The sequence below is a fragment of the Mya arenaria genome, chromosome 5 (assembly GCF_026914265.1).
Source record: "Mya arenaria isolate MELC-2E11 chromosome 5, ASM2691426v1".
In the NCBI taxonomy this organism is placed as follows: Eukaryota; Metazoa; Mollusca; class Bivalvia; order Myida; family Myidae; genus Mya; species Mya arenaria.
Window position 1 is genome coordinate 79,830,364 of NC_069126.1, and position 9,359 is coordinate 79,839,722.

The window sequence follows — 9,359 nt, forward strand, 5'->3', positions numbered from 1 at the left end:
ATGACATTGGACTTTTTCTTTTTTGGGCACCAATCAAATTACTTGCTAGGAAATAAATCCGGACTCCAAGCTATACTAGAATAAGGGCCAGTTTTACGAAGTCTGTTTTGCGTACGAACTTCGTACGATGTATCGCAGGCTGTTTAGCTAGCTACAATAATGAGCGATCAGGGATACTTTTTTATTATTTTGACATTTCTTATGTATCCCTGCAGTCTGCCATATTAAAAAAATCGTCAAAAGACTCGTTGACGGCCATTTAGATGGACTAGCTGTTTAGCCGTTTTATTAAGATTTTCGTACGAACAAGCACCTGTTTCTTCGTAGATCTACGAAAATTTCTACGAAAGCTCTTAGGGTGGCGTACGAACTTCGTACACTAAAAAATGTCCGCCACAACAACAGAAATATTCTATATTAGCGATCTCTCATTTATTATGGCGTATTTTAACAAAACCAACTGTCAATTTCAAGACAGAAGACGACTCTGTGGAATCTGCAACCCGGTGAGTAAATTAACAAATGGTTACGACGCCGTTTTGACTAAATTTTAAGGGGACGCAACCTCGCGCCAACTGTCAAAATGTTTTGAAAAACAAAATGCTCTTATTTCGATGCATTTCAAGAGTTTTGTTGTGATAAAAACACTGGAATATAGACTGAAATACTATCCAACCATTAGACTCATGGTATATGAATTTTACGGTGTTTTAAGTAAAACAATCAAGCTAAAAACAGACTGATTTTAATTTTTATGACAGTATTTACACTGATCTGTCATTTCATTTGTCAAAGTTTTTATCATTTTTCTATAACTTGCTTTGACTTATATTTACAAGATTATCATGTCTCTAATAGTGTTCAGAAATTCTAAATCAACATTGAAGCTTATAAATTTAATAGTTGCTTGGGGGTGGGGATGCGGGAGGTGGGGTGGGTCAAAATGTTAGTCCACCTAAATGGCCGTCAACGAGTCTTTTGACGATTTTGTTTTACTATGGCAGACTCGTGACGTCCACCATCCCAGCATAAAGTAGCAAACAGTCCTTGCGCAGAGAACCTTCCGGCCACAATTTTGAAATTATCTCCTTTATAAATTCAAATTTCTATGAAAATATTATTGCCTACTTTTAAACACATATTTATTTATGTCACTATGCCAAAAAACATGTTCAGGTATACATGTGTCGATTTTGTTGTAATATGATATCGGCTACCTGCGAGTGGCCGGGCTTATCAGCAGTCTGTAGTTAGCTAGGGTCGAATAAACATCGTAAACTACATAGCAGTCTTTATCTATCATCCCTATATAGTTAATAAGTAATACAACATGGTGGCAGCGCGGGATTAAACTCAACAATAATATTGGAACTATTTGCACTAGTGTTAATAAACAAAATGGCAAATTTTAATTTCCAACATCTGGATAAATTTGACTTCCAAAAGCAGGAACAGTGGGAAAAGTGGTTAAAACGGTTTGAGAGATTTAGGCTTGCATCAGGATTAGGAGAAAAAGACGAAGTTAGGAGAAAAAGACGAAGAAGTGCAAGTTAACACTTTAATTTATTCAATGGGACCAGAAGCAGAAGAAATTATGTCATCGTTCAATCTTTCGAATGAAAACAGCAAGAAATATGACACTGTAGTGGAAAAACTCAATCAGCATTTCATTCCAAAAAAGAACGTTATTTTCGAAAGAGCCAAATTCAATCAACGATCACAAATGGCTGGTGAAAGCATGGACAGCTTCATCACAGAACTGTACCATTTGGCAGAAAATTGTGAGTTTAGAGACTTACATGATTGTGGTCGGTATCCGAGACCACAAATTGTCCGACTGCAGCTTGACCCAACACTGTCGCTAGAAAAGGCGGTGACTGAGGCCATACAACGAGAGTCGGTTCGAGCCCAACAAGCGGTACTAAGAGGCGAACCGTCATCTACAGTTGAGGCAGTGACAAGACGGCAACACAAGACTCAGGGGCACCGGAACTGGAAGCCAGAGAAAAAACCGGTCCCATCTACGCCAGCAAGCAGGGATTGTCAGCGTTGTGGCAACACGCCGGGGCACCCTCGAAACAAGTGCCCGGCAAAAGATGCGAAGTGCCGTAAATGTCAAAAAGTAGGACACTTCCAAAAGATATGCCGCTCAACCGTTGGAGCCGTGAACGAGGCTAGCAACACCGAGCATTCCGACGAAGACGAGTCCTTCCTTGGTACAGTACGGGGATCAACGACCACGGACCCATGGAAAGTGACACTAACCGTAAATGATGAAGCGGACGTGACGTTCAAAATCGACACCGGGGCAGACGTAACAGTTATCCCAGAGAAACTGTTAAAACACATGTTTGGAGTGAAAATACAGAAAACTAACAGATCATTATTTGGCGCAGGCAATTCTAAATTAACAGTTCTCGGTAAATTCCAAACAACAATTGAATCTCATCAAAAATGTGTGTTACAGAAGTGTTTGTTGTAAAAAGTTTGGAATTTCCTCTCCTTGGCCGACCTGCTATTGAGGCTTTACAAATTGTTCAGGTAAATGATTTTAAATACATTTCATCTGTCAAAGCATCGTATGAACAAGTATATGAGAAATTCCCCATTGTCTTTAGCGACAAATTAGGTAAAATTGATTGGGAATACAAAATCACATTAAGTGAAAACTCAAAGCCGTACTCATTGTCTACACCGCGTCGAGTACCATTGCCTCTAATGAAAAAAGTCAAAGCCGAGCTAGAGCAAATGGAGAGATCAGGGGTTATTTCAAAAGTATCAGAGCCGACCGAGTACTGTTCGCCAATGGTAGTAGCTCCAAAACCAAATGGTCAAATTAGGATATGTGTAGATCTGTCAAAATTGAATCAGTCAGTAAAACAAGAGCGTTATCAATTACCATCCGTAGACGAGTCACTTGCAAAGCTCGCTGGAGGACGTTTCTTTTCGAAATTGATGCACGCCAAGGTTTCTGGCAAGTAAGATTAGCACGCGAATCGCAACATTTAACTACATTCATAACCCCATTCGGTAGGTTTTGCTTTAATGTCTCGCCATACGGTATAAATGCTATGCCAGAATTCTTTCAGAGAAAAATGTCAGCATTGTTAGAAGGAGTACCGGGCGTAGTTTGCAAAATGGACGACGTCCTCATATTCGGTGAGAATAAAGATGAACATGATCAGAGTTTATTTCGCGTGTTAGGGCTCATTTCTGAGGCTGGCATCACACTGAACAAAGAAAAATGCCAGTTTGGTAAACACAGTTTGACATTTCTAGGTCATATTGTAGGCCAGGGCACAATTGGGGCCGACCCAGCCAAAGTGAAAGCAATTATTGACATGCCAAACCCGCAGAATATTTCAGATATCCGGAGATTTCTTGGAATGTGCAATTAATTAGCAAAGTTCACGCCAAACTTAGCACAAATGTCTAAACCGTTGCGAGACCTTTTAAAGGACAAAAACTCGTGGTTCTGGGGTCCAGATCAAGAATCGTCCTTCCAGAAATTGAAAGAGGAGTTAAGTTCTCCCAAGGTTTTGGCCCAGTATGATCCTAATAAGGAAACAATGGTCTCAGCAGACTCTTCTTCATTTGGCATGGGGGGAGTTGTTAGGCAAAAGCAGGGAAGTACATGGAAACCAATAGCGTTTGCTTCTCGTTCGCTTACTGAAGCAGAACAAAGGTATGCTCAAATAGAGAAAGAATGCCTTGCATTAACATGGGTTTGCGAAAAGTTTCAAAACTTTTTAATAGGATCCAAGTTTGTCTTAGAAACGGATCATAAACCGTTAGTTCCTTTATTAAGTACAAAAGACTTGACCGATTTACCTGCTAGAATCCAGAGGTTTCGCATGCGCCTTATGCGTTACGATTTTAGCATGGTTTACATAAGCGGATGTAAACTGGTTACAGCCGACTGTCTATCAAGGGCACCTCTGTGTACGTTAATTGATAAAGAATCCGAAAGTCAGCAGTCCGCGAGTGACGCATATGTTCAAATGATTTTCAATGACATCCCAGCGACCGCTAATCGACTGGAACAAATTAAGTCCCTTTACAAAGAGGATAATATCTGTACACAGCTTTTGTTGTATTGTAAACAAGGGTGGCCAGATAAGTCAGCACTTCCTGAATACATGAAACCATACTGGTGTTATAGGGGTGAGATAACTGTTCAAAGAGGTCAATTGTTCAAAGGAACGCGACTAGTAATACCAAACACATTACAGTCAGAAATGATTGATAGACTTCATGGTGAAGCGCATCAGGGAATTTCGAAATGTAGGGAGCGGGCAAAACAATCTGTTTGGTGGATTGGTTTGAGCTCGGCTCTAGAAAAGGTTGTAAAGTCATGCCATAAATGCATTGAAAACGGTTGCGATAGAGCAGAACCGCTTATGCCGTTCAAATTTCCAGAACGCCCTTGGCAACGCGTAGCAACAGACTTATTTGAACTAAAAGGTCACACATATTTGTTAGTAGTGGACTATTTCTCGCGTTATATTGAGCTGGCCAAACTTTCAAATGCTACAGCAGCGTGCGTAATAAATCACATGAAGTCCACTTTCGCGCGACACGGTATACCAGAAATAGTATTTAGTGACAACGGGCCGTGTTACAACGCAGCGACTTTTAAAAAGTTTGCACGTGAGTATGGATTTGCACACCATACTTCTAGCCCAAAAATGCCTCAAAGTAATGGTCTTGCGGAAAGGTCTGTAAGAACTATTAAAGAGATGCTAAAGAAATCAGACGACCCGTATTTAGCACTGTTGTCATATCGTGCAACGCCATTGCACAATGGATTCAGTCCGTCAGAATTAAAGGTCAACAAAAAAGAAATTTCGATACAAGACACAAGGCAAAAACTTGCCTTGCCTAAAAAATCGCGACCGAGTTCTTGTAAAAGATCAAAACAAGTATGGGGTAATTAAATCACAATCTGTATTCCCACGTTCATACAATGTTGAGACGGATGAAGGTATTATCCGCCGGAATAGGCGCCATCTTATAGAAACTCCCAGGCGGCCTAATGGTCAGCGGGATGGTCAAGGAGAACAGATGGTTCAGATTAATGAGAGTGATAGTGAAAATTCTTTATCTTCATGGGAAAGTGAGGAGGAGACCGTGGAACCAGAGAATGGTTACGTAACAAGATCAGGAAGATTGTCAAGAAACCCAGAAAGACTAATCGAATCGTGTTAGTTAAAATATATCATATGTTTCATATAAAAATGTTATATTTGTTTCAGAAGTAAACACCTCTAAATAATACATTCATCAAATTACTTATTAACTTGAAAGGGAGGTGTTGTAATATGATATCGGCTACCTGCGAGTGGCCGGGCTTATCAGCAGTCTGTAGTTAGCTAGGGTCGAATAAACATCGTAAACTACATAGCAGTCTTTATCTATCATCCCTATATAGTTAATAAATAATACGACAGATTTTTTTTATCAAGTGTCCCGATATCTGTAAATCTGGGACAAATCTGACAGGTTGTGTACATGTACGGTATAACGGTATTCGTGACCAAGAATATATTTATGTGTAAATAACGACTAATGACAAATTAAATCCAGTTTAGATCATTGTCGGGTATATATTGAACAACTTTGTCATTATTAATCAACATCGATGCATAATATAACTATTTATTCTTTCGCTCAGTGTTAAATGGTAGAGAGTTGTAGCGTTACAGGGATACATAAGAAATGTCAAAATAATAAAAAAAGTATCCCTGATTGCTCATTATTGTAGATAGTCAAAAAGTATTTTTAAAATATCCAGAGCAGCCAGAAGGTAAACATAAGCTCTATTGGTCACAGTTGGGAGACTTGTTTGTTCCAAACTACATTTTTTTTTCAATTTTCTAGCGGTTCTGAAAACAGTGCAGCTAGTAATGGGACTTGGACTGGGGACTCCCTGTTTGCAAGTTAGTGCTCTATCAACTAGGCTCACAGGCCCTTAAAACTTAAAATAACTTAAAGCTTGCAGTTGAATTGTTCAACCAGCTCTACAAACTGTTCCTGATAACTTAATTTGCAAACAATCTGACCTTTGTGGGTTAGTACTGGGACACACTCATGAACGGTATAATATTAGTACGGTAAACCTGGGTGCAAAAGTGGGACATGTTCAGATCTTGAACCCCACGACTGATGAATATTTGAGCTCAAGCAATGGCTTTATTAAAACAGAAACCACCTTGCATTTAAAGAAAAATGTCAACCATATTTTAAAGCTGCACTCTCACAGATTAAACGTTTCGACAACTTTTTTATTTTTTGTCTTGAAACGAGCCAATTTTTGCGAGAATCCATGGAAACCAGTGATATAAGACTGCAGACAAAAAATCAGATCGCAGATTTGTATATTAAAGTTAAAAAAAATATGATGTTTTATGCATTTTTCTTAAACCGTTAGTAACAGTTTAAGCCAAAAAAACATTAATTTTTGAACGGAAATATGAAAATCTACGATCTGATTTTTGTCAGCAAACTTATATCATTGGTTTGCAGATATTTATGCAAAAACTTGCTCTTTCCAAGACAAAAATTTAAAAAAATTGTAAAAATGGTATACCTGTGAGAGTGCAGCTTTAAGCTTCAGGAAGTGCCTGTTTATAAATAAATAGATTATTTATTTTTCATTTCAGATCTTGACATGGATCCAAGATGCTGGTAACTAGGCGGGACGGATTGTTTCACAGAACTGCAGGTTTCTGGATGGGTAACTAAATTTGCATATTTCCGGTTTACTTGTGTTATTTATAAGCAAGATAATTTAAATACACCACAAGTGGAAATCGTGCATTATGTATGTATTTACAGTCAGTTTGTAGATTTTTTTTTTACCAAATCTCAATTTAATACAAACTTTTAAGCTTATCATGCATATAGTTTGATGCACATTCTATAATTATAATATATATTAAAGGTGCAGCATATATATATGGAATGATCCACATCACTGGATACTGTATATATGTAACATTGCATGTGAAAATGCATAGCAACAAGTGATATAAGACTGCTGAAAAAATCACATTGCAAGTTTTCATATTTATTTTCAAAAATTGATGTTTTATGCATATTTCAAAAACATTAATTTGCGACAGAAATATGAAAAACTGCGATAAAATCTTTTGTCAGCATGCTGGTATCGCTGGTTTTCAGATGTTAACACAAAATTGGCTCATTCCTGGACAAAAGATAAAATGTTATCAAAACTGTTAATCTGTAAGACTGCAGCCTTAAAGAACACAAAAGAAATAAAAAGGGTTTTTAATGATTTCTAGCAGATAAGTCTGTTGTCAAAGAACCAAATTCAAGGTATCAATATAGCCGTCTGTCATGTCAGAGACAATACACTAATGTTAATTGTATAATATTTGTATATGATGTATAGGTCCTAATTATTAGGTCTATAAATCCAGCTTTAAGAGATTTTGAGTTGTGCCCTTTATCTAACTGAGAAAACAACAGATGCTATATTAAACATATTTTACAAGTGGCTCTGTGAAATATTCTGTGACTGTTAAAAGGTGTAAATTTAAAATATCTTGTATATGTACTCAATTTTTTTTTATCATTATTTTTTTTGCTCTTAAATAATTTTTGTTTTTCGTTTCAGGGACTCAGCGCCATGTCACAAATACTTCAGAACCTAGAATGAAAGTTACCGAAAGAGCAATAGACTTTCCAATCTCTACAAAATTCATCTTAACTGTTTTTCAAGGTGATACTTGAGACTACCAAAGACTTTTCAAGGACAGAATTCACAAAACAGTTTATGCCACCATCTCATATCAAAAGATTGTGCTTGAGTTGAACAGCCTTCAAACAGAAACTGTTTCAACACCTTCAATGGATTCGTTCTGATTCAGTTTACTCTTGCTGTGGTCTGAGCAACTATTTACATCAGTTCAAGTTCAACATTGTAAATTGTTTAAACTTGAAAATTCTGTCTTCTCGCAACTCACATGAATCTATTTACTGTGGACTTTGATGTTGACTCTATACAGGAAAAAGAGACCATCTTTATACAAGCTGGCATATCATTTAAAAAGGAACCAAATTTTATAACCAACATACTGCACTGTTATGTCATCCAAGGACTCAGCTACTGAGTCAATTTATAAATACTTCAAAGGAAAAAAATGTCTCTGTCAATGTAATTACTGTTGTGCATAATAAGACATTTTTTATTATGCCCCCCTTCAAAGAAGAGGGGTATATTGCTTTGCACATGTCGGTTGGTCGGTACCGTCTACCGTCTGTAGACCAAAGCTTGTCCAAGTGATAACTCAACAATTCCTAGATGTATGGTCTTCAAACTTGACATGAAGGTTGGGCCTGACCAGTAGATGATTTTATAGCTCATGGGGTCAAAGGTCAAGGTCACAGTGACCTTGAATGGTAAATTAATTTTAAAGCTTTTCCGAGTGATGACTCAACAATGCCTAGACCTATGGTCATCAAACTTGATATGGAAATTGGGCCTCACCAATAGATGACCCCTATTGCTTTTGGGGATCATCGAGCCAAAGATCAAGGTCACAGTGGCCTTGAATGGTAAAAGGTTGTCCAAGTGATAAATCAACAATGCCTGCACCCATGGCCCTCAAACTTGACTCGGAGGTTGGGCCTTACCAGTAGATGACCCCTATTGATTTTAGGGGTCAAAGGTCAAGGTCACAGTGATCTTGAAAGCAAATTCGACAATTCCTGGTCCAATGGTCATCAAACTTGACATAAAGGTTGGGCCTGACCAGTAGATGACCCCTCTTGACTTTGAGGGTCATCGAGCCAAGGTCAAGGTCACAATAACCTTTAATGCAAAAAAGATAACAAATCTTCTCCCTGTGATATCTCAACAATGCCTGAACCTATGATCATCAAACTTGACATGGAAGTTGGGCCTGACAAGGAGATGACGCTTATTGATTTTAGGAGTCATTGGGTCAAAGGTCAAGTTCACAGTGACCTTGAATGTGAAAATGTTTCGAGTGATAACTTGACAATGCCTGTACCCATGGCCCTCAAACCTGACTTGGAGTTGTGTCTGACCTGTAGATGACCCCTTTTCATTTTAGGGGTCATCGGGTCAAACGTCCAGGTCACAGTGACATTGATTGAAAAAAGCTTGTCTAAGGCCAAAAAAAATAATATGTCTGGTTCAGGAAACGTTGTCCCAAAAAATTAGGAGGGTAGGCATTTTTTCCATTTTTTTTTTTTTTTTTTTTTTTTTGACGTATGTTGTCTATGTGTAGACGATGCACAGAGCAGTCAGATCACTTTGTAACTCCCAGCATGTGGTATTGTGATGGGTGCTTGTTTCAATGCAGTCATTT

At 38.1% G+C, this 9,359-nt stretch overlaps 1 long non-coding RNA gene across 1 annotated transcript; it reads left to right on the forward strand.

The window, feature by feature from the left end:
* Positions 1-560: 560 nt before the first annotated feature.
* On the forward strand, positions 561-9,130 carry LOC128236007 (uncharacterized). Its single transcript, XR_008261217.1, has 3 exons — positions 561-689; positions 6,663-6,736; positions 7,640-9,130. It is a non-coding gene; the product is annotated as an uncharacterized LOC128236007 (long non-coding RNA).
* The last annotated feature ends 229 nt before the right edge of the window (positions 9,131-9,359 follow it).